General features: G+C 33.8%; 13 non-coding genes across 13 annotated transcripts; all 13 read left to right on the forward strand.

Moving 5' to 3' along the window:
• Positions 1 to 2,551: 2,551 nt before the first annotated feature.
• Positions 2,552 to 2,623, forward strand: TRNAG-UCC (transfer RNA glycine (anticodon UCC)). The gene has a single exon. It is a non-coding gene; the product is annotated as a tRNA-Gly (tRNA).
• Positions 2,624 to 3,690: 1,067 nt separating this feature from the next.
• On the forward strand, positions 3,691 to 3,762 carry TRNAG-UCC (transfer RNA glycine (anticodon UCC)). The gene has a single exon. It is a non-coding gene; the product is annotated as a tRNA-Gly (tRNA).
• Positions 3,763 to 4,829: 1,067 nt separating this feature from the next.
• TRNAG-UCC (transfer RNA glycine (anticodon UCC)) lies at positions 4,830 to 4,901 on the forward strand. The gene has a single exon. It is a non-coding gene; the product is annotated as a tRNA-Gly (tRNA).
• A 649-nt stretch (positions 4,902 to 5,550) lies between these two features.
• Positions 5,551 to 5,622, forward strand: TRNAG-UCC (transfer RNA glycine (anticodon UCC)). The gene has a single exon. It is a non-coding gene; the product is annotated as a tRNA-Gly (tRNA).
• Positions 5,623 to 7,232: 1,610 nt separating this feature from the next.
• Positions 7,233 to 7,304, forward strand: TRNAG-UCC (transfer RNA glycine (anticodon UCC)). The gene has a single exon. It is a non-coding gene; the product is annotated as a tRNA-Gly (tRNA).
• A 1,067-nt stretch (positions 7,305 to 8,371) lies between these two features.
• TRNAG-UCC (transfer RNA glycine (anticodon UCC)) lies at positions 8,372 to 8,443 on the forward strand. The gene has a single exon. It is a non-coding gene; the product is annotated as a tRNA-Gly (tRNA).
• Positions 8,444 to 9,510: 1,067 nt separating this feature from the next.
• On the forward strand, positions 9,511 to 9,582 carry TRNAG-UCC (transfer RNA glycine (anticodon UCC)). The gene has a single exon. It is a non-coding gene; the product is annotated as a tRNA-Gly (tRNA).
• A 1,486-nt stretch (positions 9,583 to 11,068) lies between these two features.
• TRNAG-UCC (transfer RNA glycine (anticodon UCC)) lies at positions 11,069 to 11,140 on the forward strand. Its single transcript has one exon. It is a non-coding gene; the product is annotated as a tRNA-Gly (tRNA).
• Positions 11,141 to 11,788: 648 nt separating this feature from the next.
• On the forward strand, positions 11,789 to 11,860 carry TRNAG-UCC (transfer RNA glycine (anticodon UCC)). Its single transcript has one exon. It is a non-coding gene; the product is annotated as a tRNA-Gly (tRNA).
• Positions 11,861 to 12,927: 1,067 nt separating this feature from the next.
• On the forward strand, positions 12,928 to 12,999 carry TRNAG-UCC (transfer RNA glycine (anticodon UCC)). Its single transcript has one exon. It is a non-coding gene; the product is annotated as a tRNA-Gly (tRNA).
• Positions 13,000 to 13,647: 648 nt separating this feature from the next.
• TRNAG-UCC (transfer RNA glycine (anticodon UCC)) lies at positions 13,648 to 13,719 on the forward strand. The gene has a single exon. It is a non-coding gene; the product is annotated as a tRNA-Gly (tRNA).
• Positions 13,720 to 14,784: 1,065 nt separating this feature from the next.
• Positions 14,785 to 14,856, forward strand: TRNAG-UCC (transfer RNA glycine (anticodon UCC)). Its single transcript has one exon. It is a non-coding gene; the product is annotated as a tRNA-Gly (tRNA).
• Positions 14,857 to 15,923: 1,067 nt separating this feature from the next.
• TRNAG-UCC (transfer RNA glycine (anticodon UCC)) lies at positions 15,924 to 15,995 on the forward strand. Its single transcript has one exon. It is a non-coding gene; the product is annotated as a tRNA-Gly (tRNA).
• Positions 15,996 to 16,751: the final 756 nt, after the last annotated feature.

Raw genomic sequence — 16,751 nt, forward strand, 5'->3', positions numbered from 1 at the left:
ATTCTTGTTTTGAAGAAATCAGGAATACACTGAAAAAGACATGCCCTTTCAACAAATGGGATGCTTTGTTGGTATGTGTTGCACTTATGGGATATGGACAGAGTCATGGCTTTGGCATTCAGAGAATACTAGATTTATGGCATCTTAAAAATATCCAGCTCTGAATAGTCTTATCTAAATTAGGCTATTAAATATATTTTCCTATTATCTGCTTTAACATTTGATTCAAATTCTCTTTTCCAAAAGTGCCAAAAAGTGGACTTCAGTGGACATCATGTTTATTTATTCATTTACATTTTAAACCTATTTTGTGCATTGTATTAATATTTTCCATCATCAAAAGAAGTGCATTGCAGTCAATTACTGGATCATAAACTCCTTAGAGAATTATTCTTGTTTTGAAGGAATTAGGAATACACTGACCAAGAAATGCCCTTTCAAAAAATGGGAAGCTTTGTTGGTATGTGTAGCACTGGCCAACGCATGATTTTTCTTGTGTATTCTTTTCATTTTTTGAGATCATAAGCTCCTTAGAGAATGTTTCTGGTTTTGAAGAAATCAGGAATACACTGACCAAGAAATGCCCTTTCAACAAATGGGAAGCTTTGTTGGTATGTGTTGCACTTATGGGATATGGACAGAGTCATGGCTTTGTCATTCAGAGAATACTAGATTTATGGCATCTTAAAAATATCCAGCTCTGAATAGTCTTATGTAAATTAGGCTATTAAATATATTTTCCTATTATCTGCTTTAGCATGTGATTCAAATTCTCTTTTCCAAAAGTGCCAAAAAGTGGACTTCAGTGGACATCATGTTTATTTATTCATTTACATTTTAAACCTATTTTGTGCATTGTATTAATATTTTCCATCATCAAAAGAAGTGCATTGCAGTCAATTACTGGATTAACAGTGTATTCTTTTCATTTTTTAAGATCATAAGCTCCTTAGAGAATGTTTCTTGTTTTGAAGAAATCAGGAATACACTGAACAAGAAATGCCCTTTCAACAAATGGGAAGCTTTCTTGGTATGTGTAGCACTTATGGGGTATGGACAGAGTCATGGCTTTGTCATTCACAGAATACTAGATTTATGGCATCTTAAAAATATCCAACTCTGAATAGTCTTATGTAAATTAGGCTATTAAATATATTTTTCTATTATCTGCTTTAACATTTGATTCAAATTCTCTTTTCCAAAAGTGCCAAAAAGTGGACTTCAGTGTACATCATGTTTATTTATTCATTTGCATTTTTAACCTAATTTGTGCATTGTATTAATATTTTCCATAATCAAAAGAAGTGTATTGCAGTCAATTAATGGATTAACAGTGTAGTGCATTGAAATCATACAATCAGGTGTTGTGGCTTACAGATTTGACTAACAAATGCCCTTTTGAAAACCAGGAAGCGTTGGTGGTATAGTGGTGAGCATAGCTGCCTTCCAAGCAGTTGACTCGGGTTCGATTCCTGGCCAACGCATAGTTTGTATTCAATTTTTAAGATCATAAACTCCTTAGAGAATTATTCTTGTTTTGAAGGAATTAGGAATACACTGACCAAGAAATGCCCTTTCAAAAAACGGGAAGCTTTGTTGGTATGTGTAGCACTGGCCAACGCATGATTTTTCTTGTGTATTCTTTTCATTTTTTGAGATCATAAGCTCCTTAGAGAATGTTTCTGGTTTTGAAGAAATCAGGAATACACTGACCAAGAAATGCCCTTTCAACAAATGGGAAGCTTTGTTGGTATGTGTAGCACTTATGGGATATGGACAGAGTCATGGCTTTGTCATTCAGAGAATACTAGATTTATGGCATCTTAAAAATATCCAGCTCTGAATAGTCTTAAGTAAATTAGGCTATTAAATATATTTTCCTATTATCTGCTTTAGCATGTGATTCAAATTCTCTTTTCCAAAAGTGCCAAAAAGTGGACTTCAGTGGACATCATCTTTATTTATTCATTTACATTTTAAACCTATTTTGTGCATTGTATTAATATTTTCCATCATCAAAAGAAGTGCATTGCAGTCAATTACTGGATTAACAGTGTATTCTTTTCATTTATTAAGATCATAAGCTCCTTAGAGAATGTTTCTTGTTTTGAAGAAATCAGGAATACACTGACCAAGAAATGCCCTTTCAACAAATGGGAAGCTTTCTTGGTATGTGTAGCACTTATGGGGTATGGACAGAGTCATGGCTTTGTCATTCACAGAATACTAGATTTATGGCATCTTAAAAATATCCAACTCTGAATAGTCTTATGTAAATTAGGCTATTAACTATATTTTCCTATTATCTGTTTTAACATTTGATTCAAATTCTCTTTTCCAAAAGTGCCAAAAAGTGGACTTCAGTGGACATCATGTTTATTTATTCATTTGCATTTTTAACCTAATTTGTGCATTGTATTAATATTTTCCATCATCAAAAGAAGTGCATTGCAGTCAATTAATGGATTAACAGTGTAGAGCATTGAAATCATACAATCAGGTGTTGTGGCTTACAGATTTGACTAACAAATGCCCATTTGAAAACCAGGAAGCGTTGGTGGTATACTGGTGAGCATAGCTGCCTTCCAAGCAGTTGACCCGGGTTCGATTCCCGGCCAACGCATAGTTTGTATTCAATTTTTAAGATCATAAACTCCTTAGAGAATTATTCTTGTTTTGAAGGAAATAGGAATACACTGACCAAGAAATGCCCTTTCAAAAAACGGGAAGCTTTGTTGGTATGTGTAGCACTGGCCAACGCATGATTTTTCTTGTGTATTCTTTTCATTTTTTAAGATCATAAGCTCCTTAGAGAATGTTTCTTGTTTTGAAGAAATCAGGAATACACTGAAAAAGAAATGCCCTTTCAACAAATGGGAAGCTTTGTTGGTATGTGTTGCACTTATGGGATATGGACAGAGTCATGGCTTTGTCATTCAGAGAATACTAGATTTATGGCATCTTAAAAATATTCAGCTCTGAATAGTCTTATGTAAATTAGGCTATTAAATATATTTTCCTATTATCTGCTTTAGCATGTGATTCAAATTCTCTTTTCCAAAAGTGCCAAAAAGTGGACTTCAGTGGACATCATGTTTATTTATTCATTTACATTTTAAACCTATTTTGTGCATTGTATTAATATTTTCCATCATCAAAAGAAGTGCATTGCAGTCAATTACTGGATTAACAGTGTATTCTTTTCATTTTTTAAGATCATAAGCTCCTTAGAGAATGTTTCTTGTTTTGAAGAAATCAGGAATACACTGACCAAGAAATGCCCTTTCAACAAATGGGAAGCTTTCTTGGTATGTGTAGCACTTATGGGGTATGGACAGAGTCATGGCTTTGTCATTCACAGAATACTAGATTTATGGCATCTTAAAAATATCCAACTCTAAATAGTCTTATGTAAATTAGGCTATTAAATATATTTTCCTATTATCTGCTTTAACATTTGATTCAAATTCTCTTTTCCAAAAGTGCCAAAAAGTGGACTTCAGTGGACATCATGTTTATTTATTCATTTGCATTTTTAACCTAATTTGTGCATTGTATTAATATTTTCCATCATCAAAAGAAGTGCATTGCAGTCAATTAATGGATTAACAGTGTAGAGCATTGAAATCATACAATCAGGTGTTGTGGCTTACAGATTTGACTAACAAATGCCCTTTTGAAAACCAGGAAGCGTTGGTGGTATAGTGGTGAGCATAGCTGCCTTCCAAGCAGTTGACCTGGGTTCGATTCCCGGCCAACGCATAGTTTGTATTCAATTTTTAAGATCATAAACTCCTTAGAGAATTATTCTTGTTTTGAAAGAATTAGGAATACACTGACCAAGAAATGCCCTTTCAAAAAACGGGAAGCTTTGTTGGTATGTGTAGCACTGGCCAACGCATGATTTTTCTTGTGTATTCTTTTCATTTTTTAAGATCATAAGCTCCTTAGAGAATGTTTCTTGTTTTGAAGAAATCAGGAATACACTGAAAAAGAAATGCCCTTTCAACAAATGGGAAGCTTTGTTGGTATGTGTTGCACTTATGGGATATGGACAGAGTCATGGCTTGGGCATTCAGAGAATACTAGATTTATGGCATCTTAAAAATATCCAGCTCTGAATAGTCTTATGTAAATTAGGCTATTAAATATATTTTCCTATTATCTGCTTTAGCATGTGATTCAAATTCTCTTTTCCAAAAGTGCCAAAAAGTGGACTTCAGTGGACATCATGTTTATTTATTCATTTACATTTTAAACCTATTTTGTGCATTGTATTAATATTTTCCATCATCAAAAGAAGTGCATTGCAGTCAATTACTGGATTAACAGTGTATTCTTTTCATTTTTTAAGATCATAAGCTCCTTAGAGAATGTTTCTTGTTTTGAAGAAATCAGGAATACACTGACCAAGAAATGCCCTTTCAACAAATGGGAAGCTTTCTTGGTATGTGTAGCACTTATGGGGTATGGACAGAGTCATGGCTTTGTCATTCACAGAATACTAGATTTATGGCATCTTAAAAATATCCAACTCTAAATAGTCTTATGTAAATTAGGCTATTAAATATATTTTCCTATTATCTGCTTTAACATGTGATTCAAATTCTCTTTTCCAAAAGTGCCAAAAAGTGGACTTCAGTGGACATCATGTTTATTTATTCATTTACATTTTAAACCTAATTTGTGCATTGTATTAATATTTTCCATCATCAAAAGAAGTGCATTGCAGTCAATTAATGGATTAACAGTGTAGAGCATTGAAATCATACAATCAGGTGTTGTGGCTTACAGATTTGACTAACAAATGCCCTTTTGAAAACCAGGAAGCGTTGTTGGTATAGTGGTGAGCATAGCTGCCTTCCAAGCAGTTGACCCGGGTTCGATTCCCGGCCAACGCATAGTTTGTATTCAATTTTTAAGATCATAAACTCCTTAGAGAATTATTCTTGTTTTGAAGGAATTAGGAATACACTGACCAAGAAATGCCCTTTCAAAAAACGGGAAGCTTTGTTGGTATGTGTAGCACTGGCCAACGCATGATTTTTCTTGTGTATTCTTTTCATTTTTTAAGATCATAAGCTCCTTAGAGAATGTTTCTTGTTTTGAAGAAATCAGGAATACACTGACCAAGAAATGCCCTTTCAACAAATGGGAAGCTTTCTTGGTATGTGTAGCACTTATGGGGTATGGACAGAGTCATGGCTTTGTCATTCACAGAATACTAGATTTATGGCATCTTAAAAATATCCAACTCTAAATAGTCTTATGTAAATTAGGCTATTAAATATATTTTCCTATTATCTGCTTTAACATGTGATTCAAATTCTCTTTTCCAAAAGTGCCAAAAAGTGGACTTCAGTGGACATCATGTTTATTTATTCATTTACATTTTAAACCTAATTTGTGCATTGTATTAATATTTTCCATCATCAAAAGAAGTGCATTGCAGTCAATTAATGGATTAACAGTGTAGAGCATTGAAATCATACAATCAGGTGTTTTGGCTTACAGATTTGACTAACAAATGCCCTTTCGAAAAACCAGGAAGCGTTGGTGGTATAATGGTGAGCATAGCTGCCTTCCAAGCAGTTGACCCAGGTTCGATTCCTGGCCAACGCCGGGAAAATTGATCTCAATTTTTAAGATCATAAACTCCTTAGAGAATTATTCTTGTTTTGAAGGAATTAGGAATACACTGACCAAGAAATGCCCTTTCAAAAAACGGGAAGCTTTGTTGGTATGTGTAGCACTGGCCAACGCATGATTTTTCTTGTGTATTCTTTTCATTTTTTAAGATCATAAGCTCCTTAGAGAATGTTTCTTGTTTTGAAGAAATCAGGAATACACTGAAAAAGAAATGCCCTTTCAACAAATGGGATGCTTTGTTGGTATGTGTTGCACTTATGGGATATGGACAGAGTCATGGCTTTGGCATTCAGAGAATACTAGATTTATGGCATCTTAAAAATATCCAGCTCTGAATAGTCTTATGTAAATTAGGCTATTAAATATATTTTCCTATTATCTGCTTTAACATTTGATTCAAATTCTCTTTTCCAAAAGTGCCAAAAAGTGGACTTCAGTGGACATCATGTTTATTTATTCATTTACATTTTAAACCTATTTTGTGCATTGTATTAATATTTTCCATCATCAAAAGAAGTGCATTGCAGTCAATTACTGGATCATAAACTCCTTAGAGAATTATTCTTGTTTTGAAGGAATTAGGAATACACTGACCAAGAAATGCCCTTTCAAAAAATGGGAAGCTTTGTTGGTATGTGTAGCACTGGCCAACGCATGATTTTTCTTGTGTATTCTTTTCATTTTTTGAGATCATAAGCTCCTTAGAGAATGTTTCTGGTTTTGAAGAAATCAGGAATACACTGACCAAGAAATGCCCTTTCAACAAATGGGAAGCTTTGTTGGTATGTGTTGCACTTATGGGATATGGACAGAGTCATGGCTTTGTCATTCAGAGAATACTAGATTTATGGCATCTTAAAAATATCCAGCTCTGAATAGTCTTATGTAAATTAGGCTATTAAATATATTTTCCTATTATCTGCTTTAGCATGTGATTCAAATTCTCTTTTCCAAAAGTGCCAAAAAGTGGACTTCAGTGGACATCATGTTTATTTATTCATTTACATTTTAAACCTATTTTGTGCATTGTATTAATATTTTCCATCATCAAAAGAAGTGCATTGCAGTCAATTACTGGATTAACAGTGTATTCTTTTCATTTTTTAAGATCATAAGCTCCTTAGAGAATGTTTCTTGTTTTGAAGAAATCAGGAATACACTGACCAAGAAATGCCCTTTCAACAAATGGGAAGCTTTCTTGGTATGTGTAGCACTTATGGGGTATGGACAGAGTCATGGCTTTGTCATTCACAGAATACTAGATTTATGGCATCTTAAAAATATCCAACTCTGAATAGTCTTATGTAAATTAGGCTATTAAATATATTTTTCTATTATCTGCTTTAACATTTGATTCAAATTCTCTTTTCCAAAAGTGCCAAAAAGTGGACTTCAGTGTACATCATGTTTATTTATTCATTTGCATTTTTAACCTAATTTGTGCATTGTATTAATATTTTCCATAATCAAAAGAAGTGTATTGCAGTCAATTAATGGATTAACAGTGTAGTGCATTGAAATCATACAATCAGGTGTTGTGGCTTACAGATTTGACTAACAAATGCCCTTTTGAAAACCAGGAAGCGTTGGTGGTATAGTGGTGAGCATAGCTGCCTTCCAAGCAGTTGACCCGGGTTCGATTCCTGGCCAACGCATAGTTTGTATTCAATTTTTAAGATCATAAACTCCTTAGAGAATTATTCTTGTTTTGAAGGAATTAGGAATACACTGACCAAGAAATGCCCTTTCAAAAAACGGGAACCTTTGTTGGTATGTGTAGCACTGGCCAACGCATGATTTTTCTTGTGTATTCTTTTCATTTTTTGAGATCATAAGCTCCTTAGAGAATGTTTCTGGTTTTGAAGAAATCAGGAATACACTGACCAAGAAATGCCCTTTCAACAAATGGGAAGCTTTGTTGGTATGTGTAGCACTTATGGGATATGGACAGAGTCATGGCTTTGTCATTCAGAGAATACTAGATTTATGGCATCTTAAAAATATCCAGCTCTGAATAGTCTTAAGTAAATTAGGCTATTAAATATATTTTCCTATTATCTGCTTTAGCATGTGATTCAAATTCTCTTTTCCAAAAGTGCCAAAAAGTGGACTTCAGTGGACATCATCTTTATTTATTCATTTACATTTTAAACCTATTTTGTGCATTGTATTAATATTTTCCATCATCAAAAGAAGTGCATTGCAGTCAATTACTGGATTAACAGTGTATTCTTTTCATTTTTTAAGATCATAAGCTCCTTAGAGAATGTTTCTTGTTTTGAAGAAATCAGGAATACACTGACCAAGAAATGCCCTTTCAACAAATGGGAAGCTTTGTTGGTATGTGTAGCACTTATGGGGTATGGACAGAGTCATGGCTTTGTCATTCACATAATACTAGATTTATGGCATCTTAAAAATATCCAACTCTAAATAGTCTTATGTAAATTAGGCTATTAAATATATTTTCCTATTATCTGCTTTAACATTTGATTCAAATTCTCTTTTCCAAAAGTGCCAAAAAGTGGACTTCAGTGTACATCATGTTTATTTATTCATTTGCATTTTTAACCTAATTTGTGCATTGTATTAATATTTTCCATCATCAAAAGAAGTGTATTGCAGTCAATTAATGGATTAACAGTGTAGTGCATTGAAATCATACAATCAGGTGTTGTGGCTTACAGATTTGACTAACAAATGCCCTTTTGAAAACCAGGAAGCGTTGGTGGTGTAGTGGTGAGCATAGCTGCCTTCCAAGCAGTTGACCCGGGTTTGATTCCCGGCCAACGCATAGTTTGTATTCAATTTTTAAGATCATAAACTCCTTAGAGAATTATTCTTGTTTTGAAGGAATTAGGAATACACTGACCAAGAAATGCCCTTTCAAAAAACGGGAAGCTTTGTTGGTATGTGTAGCACTGGCCAACGCATGATTTTTCTTGTGTATTCTTTTCATTTTTTGAGATCATAAGCTCCTTAGAGAATGTTTCTGGTTTTGAAGAAATCAGGAATACACTGACCAAGAAATGCCCTTTCAACAAATGGGAAGCTTTGTTGGTATGTGTTGCACTTATGGGATATGGACAGAGTCATGGCTTTGTCATTCAGAGAATACTAGATTTATGGCATCTTAAAAATATCCAGCTCTGAATAGTCTTATGTAAATTAGGCTATTAAATATATTTTCCTATTATCTGCTTTAGCATGTGATTCAAATTCTCTTTTCAAAAAGTGCCAAAAAGTGGACTTCAGTGGACATCATGTTTAATTATTCATTTACATTTTAAACCTATTTTGTGCATTGTATTAATATTTTCCATCATCAAAAGAAGTGCATTGCAGTCAATTACTGGATTAACAGTGTATTCTTTTCATTTTTTAAGATCATAAGCTCCTTAGAGAATGTTTCTTGTTTTGAAGAAATCAGGAATACACTGACCAAGAAATGCCCTTTCAACAAATGGGAAGCTTTCTTGGTATGTGTAGCACTTATGGGGTATGGACAGAGTCATGGCTTTGTCATTCACAGAATACTAGATTTATGGCATCTTAAAAATATCCAACTCTGAATAGTCTTATGTAAATTAGGCTATTAAATATATTTTTCTATTATCTGCTTTAACATTTGATTCAAATTCTCTTTTCCAAAAGTGCCAAAAAGTGGACTTCAGTGTACATCATGTTTATTTATTCATTTGCATTTTTAACCTAATTTGTGCATTGTATTAATATTTTCCATAATCAAAAGAAGTGTATTGCAGTCAATTAATGGATTAACAGTGTAGTGCATTGAAATCATACAATCAGGTGTTGTGGCTTACAGATTTGACTAACAAATGCCCTTTTGAAAACCAGGAAGCGTTGGTGGTATAGTGGTGAGCATAGCTGCCTTCCAAGCAGTTGACCCGGGTTCGATTCCTGGCCAACGCATAGTTTGTATTCAATTTTTAAGATCATAAACTCCTTAGTGAATTATTCTTGTTTTGAAGGAATTAGGAATACACTGACCAAGAAATGCCCTTTCAAAAAACGGGAAGCTTTGTTGGTATGTGTAGCACTGGCCAACGCATGATTTTTCTTGTGTATTCTTTTCATTTTTTGAGATCATAAGCTCCTTAGAGAATGTTTCTGGTTTTGAAGAAATCAGGAATACACTGACCAAGAAATGCCCTTTCAACAAATGGGAAGCTTTGTTGGTATGTGTAGCACTTATGGGATATGGACAGAGTCATGGCTTTGTCATTCAGAGAATACTAGATTTATGGCATCTTAAAAATATCCAGCTCTGAATAGTCTTAAGTAAATTAGGCTATTAAATATATTTTCCTATTATCTGCTTTAGCATGTGATTCAAATTCTCTTTTCCAAAAGTGCCAAAAAGTGGACTTCAGTGGACATCATCTTTATTTATTCATTTACATTTTAAACCTATTTTGTGCATTGTATTAATATTTTCCATCATCAAAAGAAGTGCATTGCAGTCAATTACTGGATTAACAGTGTATTCTTTTCATTTTTTAAGATCATAAGCTCCTTAGAGAATGTTTCTTGTTTTGAAGAAATCAGGAATACACTGACCAAGAAATGCCCTTTCAACAAATGGGAAGCTTTGTTGGTATGTGTAGCACTTATGGGGTATGGACAGAGTCATGGCTTTGTCATTCACAGAATACTAGATTTATGGCATCTTAAAAATATCCAACTCTAAATAGTCTTATGTAAATTAGGCTATTAAATATATTTTCCTATTATCTGCTTTAGCATGTGATTCAAATTCTCTTTTCCAAAAGTGCCAAAAAGTGGACTTCAGTGTACATCATGTTTATTTATTCATTTGCATTTTTAACCTAATTTGTGCATTGTATTAATATTTTCCATCATCAAAAGAAGTGCATTGCAGTCAATTACTGGATTAACAGTGTATTCTTTTCATTTTTTAAGATCATAAGCTCCTTAGAGAATGTTTCTTGTTTTGAAGAAATCAGGAATACACTGACCAAGAAATGCCCTTTCAACAAATGGGAAGCTTTCTTGGTATGTGTAGCACTTATGGGGTATGGACAGAGTCATGGCTTTGTCATTCACAGAATACTAGATTTATGGCATCTTAAAAATATCCAACTCTGAATAGTCTTATGTAAATTAGGCTATTAAATATATTTTTCTATTATCTGCTTTAACATTTGATTCAAATTCTCTTTTCCAAAAGTGCCAAAAAGTGGACTTCAGTGTACATCATGTTTATTTATTCATTTGCATTTTTAACCTAATTTGTGCATTGTATTAATATTTTCCATAATCAAAAGAAGTGTATTGCAGTCAATTAATGGATTAACAGTGTAGTGCATTGAAATCATACAATCAGGTGTTGTGGCTTACAGATTTGACTAACAAATGCCCTTTTGAAAACCAGGAAGCGTTGGTGGTATAGTGGTGAGCATAGCTGCCTTCCAAGCAGTTGACCCGGGTTCGATTCCTGGCCAACGCATAGTTTGTATTCAATTTTTAAGATCATAAACTCCTTAGAGAATTATTCTTGTTTTGAAGGAATTAGGAATACACTGACCAAGAAATGCCCTTTCAAAAAACGGGAAGCTTTGTTGGTATGTGTAGCACTGGCCAACGCATGATTTTTCTTGTGTATTCTTTTCATTTTTTGAGATCATAAGCTCCTTAGAGAATGTTTCTGGTTTTGAAGAAATCAGGAATACACTGACCAAGAAATGCCCTTTCAACAAATGGGAAGCTTTGTTGGTATGTGTAGCACTTATGGGATATGGACAGAGTCATGGCTTTGTCATTCAGAGAATACTAGATTTATGGCATCTTAAAAATATCCAGCTCTGAACAGTCTAAAGTAAATTAGGCTATTAAATATATTTTCCTATTATCTGCTTTAGCATGTGATTCAAATTCTCTTTTCCAAAAGTGCCAAAAAGTGGACTTCAGTGGACATCATGTTTATTTATTCATTTGCATTTTTAACCTAATTTGTGCATTGTATTAATATTTTCCATCATCAAAAGAAGTGTATTGCAGTCAATTAATGGATTAACAGTGTAGTGCATTGAAATCATACAATCAGGTGTTGTGGCTTACAGATTTGACTAACAAATGCCCTTTTCAAAACCAGGAAGCGTTGGTGGTGTAGTGGTGAGCATAGCTGCCTTCCAAGCAGTTGACCCGGGTTCGATTCCCGGCCAACGCATAGTTTGTATTCAATTTTTAAGATCATAAACTCCTTAGAGAATTATTCTTGTTTTGAAGGAATTAGGAATACACTGACCAAGAAATGCCCTTTCAAAAAACGGGAAGCTTTGTTGGTATGTGTAGCACTGGCCAACGCATGATTTTTCTTGTGTATTCTTTTCATTTTTTGAGATCATAAGCTCCTTAGAGAATGTTTCTGGTTTTGAAGAAATCAGGAATACACTGACCAAGAAATGCCCTTTCAACAAATGGGAAGCTTTGTTGGTATGTGTTGCACTTATGGGATATGGACAGAGTCATGGCTTTGGCATTCAGAGAATACTAGATTTATGGCATCTTAAAAATATCCAGCTCTGAATAGTCTTATGTAAATTAGGCTATTAAATATATTTTCCTATTATCTGCTTTAGCATGTGATTCAAATTCTCTTTTCAAAAAGTGCCAAAAAGTGGACTTCAGTGGACATCATGTTTAATTATTCATTTACATTTTAAACCTATTTTGTGCATTGTATTAATATTTTCCATCATCAAAAGAAGTGCATTGCAGTCAATTACTGGATTAACAGTGTATTCTTTTCATTTTTTAAGATCATAAGCTCCTTAGAGAATGTTTCTTGTTTTGAAGAAATCAGGAATACACTGACCAAGAAATGCCCTTTCAACAAATGGGAAGCTTTCTTGGTATGTGTAGCACTTATGGGGTATGGACAGAGTCATGGCTTTGTCATTCACAGAATACTAGATTTATGGCATCTTAAAAATATCCAACTCTGAATAGTCTTATGTAAATTAGGCTATTAAATATATTTTTCTATTATCTGCTTTAACATTTGATTCAAATTCTCTTTTCCAAAAGTGCCAAAAAGTGGACTTCAGTGTACATCATGTTTATTTATTCATTTGCATTTTTAACCTAATTTGTGCATTGTATTAATATTTTCCATAATCAAAAGAAGTGTATTGCAGTCAATTAATGGATTAACAGTGTAGTGCATTGAAATCATACAATCAGGTGTTGTGGCTTACAGATTTGACTAACAAATGCCCTTTTGAAAACCAGGAAGCGTTGGTGGTATAGTGGTGAGCATAGCTGCCTTCCAAGCAGTTGACCCGGGTTCGATTCCTGGCCAACGCATAGTTTGTATTCAATTTTTAAGATCATAAACTCCTTAGAGAATTATTCTTGTTTTGAAGGAATTAGGAATACACTGACCAAGAAATGCCCTTTCAAAAAACGGGAAGCTTTGTTGGTATGTGTAGCACTGGCCAACGCATGATTTTTCTTGTGTATTCTTTTCATTTTTTGAGATCATAAGCTCCTTAGAGAATGTTTCTGGTTTTGAAGAAATCAGGAATACACTGACCAAGAAATGCCCTTTCAACAAATGGGAAGCTTTGTTGGTATGTGTAGCACTTATGGGATATGGACAGAGTCATGGCTTTGTCATTCAGAGAATACTAGATTTATGGCATCTTAAAAATATCCAGCTCTGAACAGTCTTAAGTAAATTAGGCTATTAAATATATTTTCCTATTATCTGCTTTAGCATGTGATTCAAATTCTCTTTTCCAAAAGTGCCAAAAAGTGGACTTCAGTGGACATCATGTTTATTTATTCATTTGCATTTTTAACCTAATTTGTGCATTGTATTAATATTTTCCATCATCAAAAGAAGTGTATTGCAGTCAATTAATGGATTAACAGTGTAGTGCATTGAAATCATACAATCAGGTGTTGTGGCTTACAGATTTGACTAACAAATGCCCTTTTGAAAACCAGGAAGCGTTGGTGGTGTAGTGGTGAGCATAGCTGCCTTCCAAGCAGTTGACCCGGGTTCGATTCCCGGCCAACGCATAGTTTGTATTCAATTTTTAAGATCATAAACTCCTTAGAGAATTATTCTTGTTTTGAAGGAATTAGGAATACACTGACCAAGAAATGCCCTTTCAAAAAACGGGAAGCTTTGTTGGTATGTGTAGCACTGGCCAACGCATGATTTTTCTTGTGTATTCTTTTCATTTTTTGAGATCATAAGCTCCTTAGAGAATGTTTCTGGTTTTGAAGAAATCAGGAATACACTGACCAAGAAATGCCCTTTCAACAAATGGGAAGCTTTGTTGGTATGTGTTGCACTTATGGGATATGGACAGAGTCATGGCTTTGTCATTCAGAGAATACTAGATTTATGGCATCTTAAAAATATCCAGCTCTGAATAGTCTTATGTAAATTAGGCTATTAAATATATTTTCCTATTATCTGCTTTAGCATGTGATTCAAATTCTCTTTTCAAAAAGTGCCAAAAAGTGGACCAGTGGACATCATGTTTAATTATTCATTTACATTTTAAACCTATTTTGTGCATTGTATTAATATTTTCCATCATCAAAAGAAGTGCATTGCAGTCAATTACTGGATTAACAGTGTATTCTTTTCATTTTTTAAGATCATAAGCTCCTTAGAGAATGTTTCTTGTTTTGAAGAAATCAGGAATACACTGACCAAGAAATGCCCTTTCAACAAATGGGAAGCTTTCTTGGTATGTGTAGCACTTATGGGGTATGGACAGAGTCATGGCTTTGTCATTCACAGAATACTAGATTTATGGCATCTTAAAAATATCCAACTCTAAATAGTCTTATGTAAATTAGGCTATTAAATATATTTTCCTATTATCTGCTTTAACATTTGATTCAAATTCTCTTTTCCAAAAGTGCCAAAAAGTGGACTTCAGTGGACATCATGTTTATTTATTCATTTGCATTTTTAACCTAATTTGTGCATTGTATTAATATTTTCCATCATCAAAAGAAGTGCATTGCAGTCAATTAATGGATTAACAGTGTAGAGCATTGAAATCATACAATCAGGTGTTGTGGCTTACAGATTTGACTAACAAATGCCCTTTTGAAAACCAGGAAGCGTTGGTGGTATAGTGGTGAGCATAGCTGCCTTCCAAGCAGTTGATCCGGGTTCGATTCCCGGCCAACGCATAGTTTGTATTCAATTTTTAAGATCATAAACTCCTTAGAGAATTATTCTTGTTTTGAAGGAATTAGGAATACACTGATCAAGAAATGCCCTTTCAAAAAACAGGAAGCTGTGTTGCTATGTGTAGCACTGGCCAACGCATGATTTTTCTTGTGTATTCTTTTCATTTTTTAAGATCATAAGCTCCTTAGAGAATGTTTCTTGTTTTGAAGAAATCAGGAATACACTGACCAAGAAATGCCCTTTCAACAAATGGGAAGCTTTGTTGGTATGTGTAGCACTTATGGGATATGGACAGAGTCATGGCTTTGTCATTCAGAGAATACTAGATTTATGGCATCTTAAAAATATCCAGCTCTGAATAGTCTTATGTAAATTAGGCTATTAAATATATTTTCCTATTATCTGCTTTAGCATGTGATTCAAATTCTCTTTTCAAAAAGTGCCAAAAAGTGGACTTCAGTGGACATCATGTTTATTTATTCATTTACATTTTAAACCTATTTTGTGCATTGTATTAATATTTTCCATCATCAAAAGAAGTGCATTGCAGTCAATTACTGGATTAACAGTGTATTCTTTTCATTTTTTAAGATCATAAGCTCCTTAGAGAATGTTTCTTGTTTTGAAGAAATCAGGAATACACTGACCAAGAAATGCCCTTTCAACAAATGGGAAGCTTTCTTGGTATGTGTAGCACTTATGGGGTATGGACAGAGTCATGGCTTTGTCATTCACAGAATACTAGATTTATGGCATCTTAAAAATATCCAACTCTAATTAGTCTTATGTAAATTAGGCTATTAACTATATTTTCCTATTATCTGTTTTAACATTTGATTCAAATTCTCTTTTCCAAAAGTGCCAAAAAGTGGACTTCAGTGGACATCATGTTTATTTATTCATTTGCATTTTTAACCTAATTTGTGCATTGTATTAATATTTTCCATCATCAAAAGAAGTGCATTGCAGTCAATTAATGGATTAACAGTGTAGAGCATTGAAATCATACAATCAGGTGTTGTGGCTTACAGATTTGACTAACAAATGCCCTTTTGAAAACCAGGAAGCGTTGGTGGTATAGTGGTGAGCATAGCTGCCTTCCAAGCAGTTGACCTGGGTTCGATTCCCGGCCAACGCATAGTTTGTATTCAATTTTTAAGATCATAAACTCCTTAGAGAATTATTCTTGTTTTGAAGGAATTAGGAATACACTGATCAAGAAATGCCCTTTCAAAAAACAGGAAGCTGTGTTGCTATGTGTAGCACTGGCCAACGCATGATTTTTCTTGTGTATTCTTTTCATTTTTTAAGATCATAAGCTCCTTAGAGAATGTTTCTTGTTTTGAAGAAATCAGGAATACACTGACCAAGAAATGCCCTTTCAACAAATGGGAAGCTTTGTTGGTATGTGTAGCACTTATGGGATATGGACAGAGTCATGGCTTTGTCATTCAGAGAATACTAGATTTATGGCATCTTAAAAATATCCAGCTCTGAATAGTCTTATGTAAATTAGGCTATTAAATATATTTTCCTATTATCTGCTTTAGCATGTGATTCAAATTCTCTTTTCAAAAAGTGCCAAAAAGTGGACTTCAGTGGACATCATGTTTATTTATTCATTTACATTTTAAACCTATTTTGTGCATTGTATTAATATTTTCCATCATCAAAAGAAGTGCATTGCAGTCAATTACTGGATTAACAGTGTATTCTTTTCATTTTTTAAGATCATAAGCTCCTTAGAGAATGTTTCTTGTTTTGAAGAAATCAGGAATACACTGACCAAGAAATGCCCTTTCAACAAATGGGAAGCTTTCTTGGTATGTGTAGCACTTATGGGGTATGGACAGAGTCATGGCTTTGTCATTCACAGAATACTAGATTTATGGCA

Source organism: Taudactylus pleione, unplaced genomic scaffold (assembly GCF_031769625.1).
Source record: "Taudactylus pleione unplaced genomic scaffold, aTauple2 ptg000467l, whole genome shotgun sequence".
Taxonomy (NCBI): domain Eukaryota; kingdom Metazoa; phylum Chordata; class Amphibia; order Anura; family Myobatrachidae; genus Taudactylus; species Taudactylus pleione.